Raw genomic sequence first — 6,205 nt, 5'->3', positions numbered from 1 at the left:
CATGGGTTTAGAAATGACCAGATGCCTAAACAGGGTGTTTTTGGGTATGCCATGAAGCATGCGAAGGTGGATGAGTGGTCAATAGAGGACTCATCACCCCAAGTGATATGAAGGGATGTATCTCACTTGTTCTCAATTCTTGATTAACTTGTATAAAGTCTTTGGTAAAAGCATGTTGAATTTGAGGAAAGTTAGTTTCCTAAATTCATAAGGTTAGTCATAAATTATGAGAACTAATATGAAATGTCATAAGTAGACATCGAGCCATGATTTATGACATATTCGAGATATTTGATGAAATGACTGTATTGCACTTAGAGGCTTATCACTGAAGGGCTTTGTTAAATTCTTTAATTGACTTTTTAACATTTGAGTGGTTATGATGTGTTGCTAGATACCTCTCATGATCTATAAATATAAATCAATTATCAAATTAATAGTTGATTATGATTTATATTTATTGCCAACATATTAGAAGCCTAATAAGTCACACACATTAAGTGACATGATTGAGATTAAATAAGGACAATAAATTAAGTTGGACTTAATTGAAATTGGTTAAAACAAAGTTGAAAAATTAATTAAGTTCACAATGACTTAATTGAATAAAAGTACAAATGTTGTAACTAGAGTTACAACTTAATTTGGCTATATAAATATGTTATATTAGCCAACTAAAATTTTAAGCCTTCAACCTTCTTAGCCGTTTCATAAAAAGAAGAAAAAATAATAATTTCTTTGTTTGATAGAAATAAGATTTGGCAAGAACTTTTGGTCTTTTTATTTTAGAAACAAAACGTGTTAGCACAAGTAAAATCCTACCTGCAAGAAGGTCGTATTCGGTCATTATGTGGATTATTGTTAGAGGCCAAACACTTGGGTGGCTGACAATTTGACAAATCCAAATGGTGAAGAAGCAAAGATTTCGACTGTAGGATTTTAGATTGTTTTATTTCTTTTTAAGTTTCTTGGATCATCACAAGTCTTTTGGATTTAATTGGCTCTTGATTACAATATGTAGAGCAAGGTACGTAATAGTTGAACCTATGAGTGTTCATAATTAATTTGAAATTTGCATGAAAAACACAAACATTAATCTTGTGGGATTTGACTGTTTCTTTGATTAAATGCTTATTTTATTTTTTCGCTACATTATGTTTTTAATTTCATTATTAATTTCATGTTTGAGCATGAGGTCAAATCTTAGCAGTGGTGTAAAAGCCTTTGCTTGATGTTTTTCTTGTAATTTGCATACTTGATTCATGGTTATAATCAATAGGATTGATTTGTGTGTTGATTTGGTATATGTAGATTTTGAAGGCTTTCTTTAAAGTTTGTTTTTTAGTTTTAATTCAAATTTGGACAACATGCTATTAATACATTAAAGCATGTTTTTAAAAGGTTTAAAATCATGTTTAGTTGAAGAATTAATGAATGGAATGAAAGGCATACGAATTTGAGTTAAAACTGAATAGTTTTGAGGTGTTTTGGAGACTAGTGTGTCGATTATTTTTACTAACATTGGGCAAGTGTTATGAGCAGTTTTCAATTGTCAAAAATTAATTTTATCAAATTAAATTTGTGAAACCTCGACCTTCGTAGATGCGTAACTCGAGGTAGAACTTATGTTTAAAGATTTAATTTAAACTAATGATGCTAGTTTTACGTTACTTATAATTATTTTATGTCGTTATAGGAGTAGGATAAAAAAATAATTTCAATTGGTGAAGAAAGGTGCATAGTGGTCTGTTGCTCTATTTGCATATGTTTCGATTTTTAAGCATATCTCCCACTACAGAAGTCCAAATGATATAATTTTTAGACCATTAGAAAGCTAAGAGGCAGGGATACAACTTTAATGTTTACTAATTTGCCTAGTTTTGACGGGAAAGTGGTCATAATCTTTGTCGAAGTAAAAGTACTGTGCTAAAAGAATAGATTTAGACAGAACATTTGAGCTCCGCAGCATTGAAAATTGAGAGCCGCGGACCTCACTGTAATTTCCACAAATAACAAGTTTAGGGGATTTTTGAAGTTTGGACTTTTGAGGGCTACTTAAAAGACCTCTTTCAGAGGATTTTGGACCTTTTCCTAGTGTTAAAAGAGTAAAAAGATTGCACAAAAAAAAGGAGGAAGACAAGTGGCTTTGTTAAGGGCATTATTGTAATTGCATGAGAAATTAGATAAGCTTTAACTATAAAGATCTCATCTTTTCCAACAGCTTCTACATTTCTCCAGCAACTTCTTCTTCTTCCTCCTATCTCACGTTTCTATCCTTTTCCATGAAAGCTTCTCTCAAGTTTCCATCACTCTCTCAAACTAACCTCAATTTTCATGCTTTACACACCCTGTTGTAGGGTTTTTCATACTCTTTTACTCTTTCACCTTAAACAAACCCTTAAAAGTCTTTCTTCAATACTTTCTCTCACCAGCTAAACTTTGTAGATAGAGAAAGAGAGGTTTCATGTTTGCTTGAGGACTCTTAGGAAGAAATTTCATTACAATCCACTAAGGTGAGTGATGAATTAGGACTGGTTTTAAGTTGTTGATGATGGCTAGTAATTAGAGTTATGAGTTATGTTATTTGCTTAAATTGTTTATCTATTTCTAGTGTTACTAAAGTAGAGAAACGAAATAGCCAATCAAATGGTAATTGGAAGATAGATAGGAAGAGCTATTGAAGCTTGATTTGGGAAATAACTTTTGGAGTGATATTAATGTAAATTGGATTGGTTGTGATGTTTTTGTGCGTGATAGGTTCCAACAAGGCCCCTCAGCCCCATTTGGACCATTAGGGAAGTTAGAATCGATTAAAGGTTCAACAAATATCAGTGAGTGAACTTGCATTAAAAGGTTTTGGGATATACACATATATGTTTAATTGAATCCCCTAAAACGTTTTACCATGTTCTTTCTTCAAAACTTGCACGGGAACAAGCCCTTATGAAATGTTTTTAAGTTATGAAATGGATTGTGTGATGAATTCATATGTTTCTGTATAATGTTGATATATATATACTATGTCATAAATGGTACCGTTGTGTGACAAATGCAACCGTGCATGTGCGGGGTGACTGTTCACATGCTGGTGATGACGATGGTGAGGGAGATGGATGGTGATATTGCCCGTGTGCACGATGTGGAGCAATGGACATGATGGCAATAACTGTGCACGATGTGGGGGGATGCACATGATGACTCTAGCTATGTGCACGATGTGGGGGGATGCACATGAGCTGGGTGAAACGAGGTGTCCGACTATGTGCACGATGTGGGGGGATGCACATGAGCTGGTGAAGATGGGGTGTCCGGTTATGTGCACGATGTGGGGGGATACACATGAGCTGGGTGAGATGGGGTGGTATACGAATTGGTATATGCTTAAGTATATGTATATGCAATAAAAAGATCATTATTATAATATGTGATTGTTAGGTATGATGAATCTTAAAAATTTCCCATTGACTTGCAAATTGATTTTTTTGCAGCAAGAAACATGTTGTTTATGCTACCTTGCTTAGATGGTTTTTGGAAATTTCCTCTTTCCAATTTCATGCCGAACATGGTTCCTTCATCATTAAATGATTTTACAACCAAGGGTTAAATGGAGGGATTTTAATAAGAACTTGAACTTAGATGCATTGTTTTCAAATAAGTGCATCATGATTATCAACTTTCCTTATTGTTGCTTGTTCCCTTCTTATGTTCACTCACTGAGTTTGTACTCACTGTTTTCAACTTCATGTTTTCAGATCAAAAGGCAGTTGGAACCTATGTTGAGGTATCTTTGTAGTTTCATCTTGTTGGTAGGTATCTTGGCATTCAATAGCCGCTCCTTCACCTTGGTCACTTCATTGGAAGCCCAAAGTCATTTTTGTTTGTAATATACGTACATGTGATGTAAAGTATTAAGATGCATGCCTTAGACCATATATGTATATTTTGATTGGTAAGCCACCATGATTGGCAATGGTTAGTATTATTTTGGGTTAATATAAATGTAGTTTTTGATTGCTGTAATTATTATTAAAGTACTTAAGGGTTGGAATTGTGAGATGTAACTTTAAGAATAATTGATGGGATGATGAGCAGGATTATGTAAATAGGCTTGCTTTGGCTTAGTGGACTATGTCCATTGAGTCCATGTGTCGGTCATGGCTCAAAAATCAGGTCATGACAACATTATTGCATGTTTCGACTAGACTTGATTTAGTATGAAAAAAGTTCATAAAAAAAATCATGTTTTCGAGTTCTAAAACAACAAAGATATAAAGCATAAATTTTTAGGCAACCATGATTGGTTTTGGTGGCTTAATACTCTATGAATTTTGTGTTTAATTGCTAAACACACTTACTGAAAATTTTTAACAGCCTTTTTCATGAGTTTGACTCATGATTTATGGAGTTTTAAGAGCACTTAAATGCCATTTATTTTAATTTTGGGTGATTCATAAAAAATAGAAATTATTTCCTACTTTAAAAGAAATTCCTAAAATGAAATCATGCAATTTGTATATCATAAAAAAAACTCGATGCCATGTTGTTTTTCAACTCATTTTGAAAACATTTAAGAATATCAACTTTTAATATGCAATTCAATCACATTAGATTTTCCAAAAATCTCTACTTTATAGAACAAGTGCACATGCGTGTAAAAATGCATGTACACATTATGTATATATAAATATATAGTCAATTCAAACATACACCAAGGTCATCCCCACACTAGTCACAACGGCTCCGCACATACACATGCCAACCTCAACTAAGCACGTGTGCACTCCCGCACCGCACATAGCTAATATCCTCATGTGCACTCCCACACCGCACATGGCATATATCATCATCATGTACTCTCCCACACCGCACATGGCATATCGGCGTGTGCTTTCCCACTTCGCACACTACTAGCACTGTCATGTGCACTCCCACATCGCACACGCACGATTTTAATTATCATTCAATATTTCATTTCAATGCATGGCACGCATAACAACATGTAACAAGAATCTTTGCATAACAATACATCACATGCCACAAATCAATTGGTAATTCAACATAATATTTCAAATACATAATTTATCACATTATATGTCTAAAAATGTAGAAGTATCACTTATGAAAAGCTTGTTCCCATGCATAAATTTAAAAAGGGTCAACCAAGGACATTATAGCATTTCATTTAACACATATGCATTTGTTCAAAACCTTTTAAATGCAAGTTCACTCACCTTGCGATAGTGGGATACTACATCCTATTAGTTCGGAGGCGTATCTAGTTATTTCTACTTTTTGGTTGCTCATTATTTTCTTTGGCACGCCACCACAGTACATTATCTTTACTTTTGCACTTCCTAGTACCAATCCAAATTCAATATCTTTAGAGTATATCATTTCTATATTCTTTTTCATTCAATCGTGAATCCTTATTCAACTAACTTAAATCTTAACACATTTTTATCAAAGTTGCCTATGACACCCAGTACCCTCGTATTGTGAAACCTCGACCTCCATAGCCCCATAACTAGAAATAGACGCGATAAAACGACCAGGGGTAATTTTGTCATTTTCTTGGTGAGCTCCTAAAAGTAGATTTCCTAATATTATTAAAGCCTAAGTAGGCCTAAGAAATAAATGAATGATGTATATCATGATAAATAAACGAAGATAATAGAAATATTGATAATTTTCATAATAGAGGTAAAATGGTCAGTTTGCAGCTCGGATAAAAAATTTTACGTTTTCGTGAACTCGAGTATTTCTAGACTATTATGGACTTTGTCTTAATGTTAAAGTAGTAAAAAGATTGCACAAAGGATTGGAGGAAGACAAAGTCACCTTGTTGAGGGCATTTTGGTAAATTGCATGAAACTTGGATAAACTTTAAGCATAAATATCTCATTTCTCCAGCAGCTTCTTCTTCTTCCTCCTCCCATCTCACGTTTCCTTCATCCTCCATGAAAGCTTCTTTCAAAGTTTCCATCACCGTCTCAAACTAACCTTAAATTTAATGCTTTTACACACCTTGTAATAGGGTTTTTCACGCTCTTTCACTCTCTCACCTTAAAACCCTTAAAAAGTCTTACTACCATACTTTCTCTCACTAGTTAGGTGTTCTAGAGAGAGAAAAAGTGTTGAGAATGGCTAGTGATTAGACTTGTGAGTGTTTTGTAGTTGAGGTTGTTTATTCATTTTAGAGTGATTA

The sequence above is a fragment of the Theobroma cacao genome, chromosome 10, assembly GCF_000208745.1.
Source record: "Theobroma cacao cultivar B97-61/B2 chromosome 10, Criollo_cocoa_genome_V2, whole genome shotgun sequence".
NCBI lineage: Eukaryota > Viridiplantae > Streptophyta > Magnoliopsida > Malvales > Malvaceae > Theobroma > Theobroma cacao.
This window is presented reverse-complemented; position numbering follows the sequence as displayed.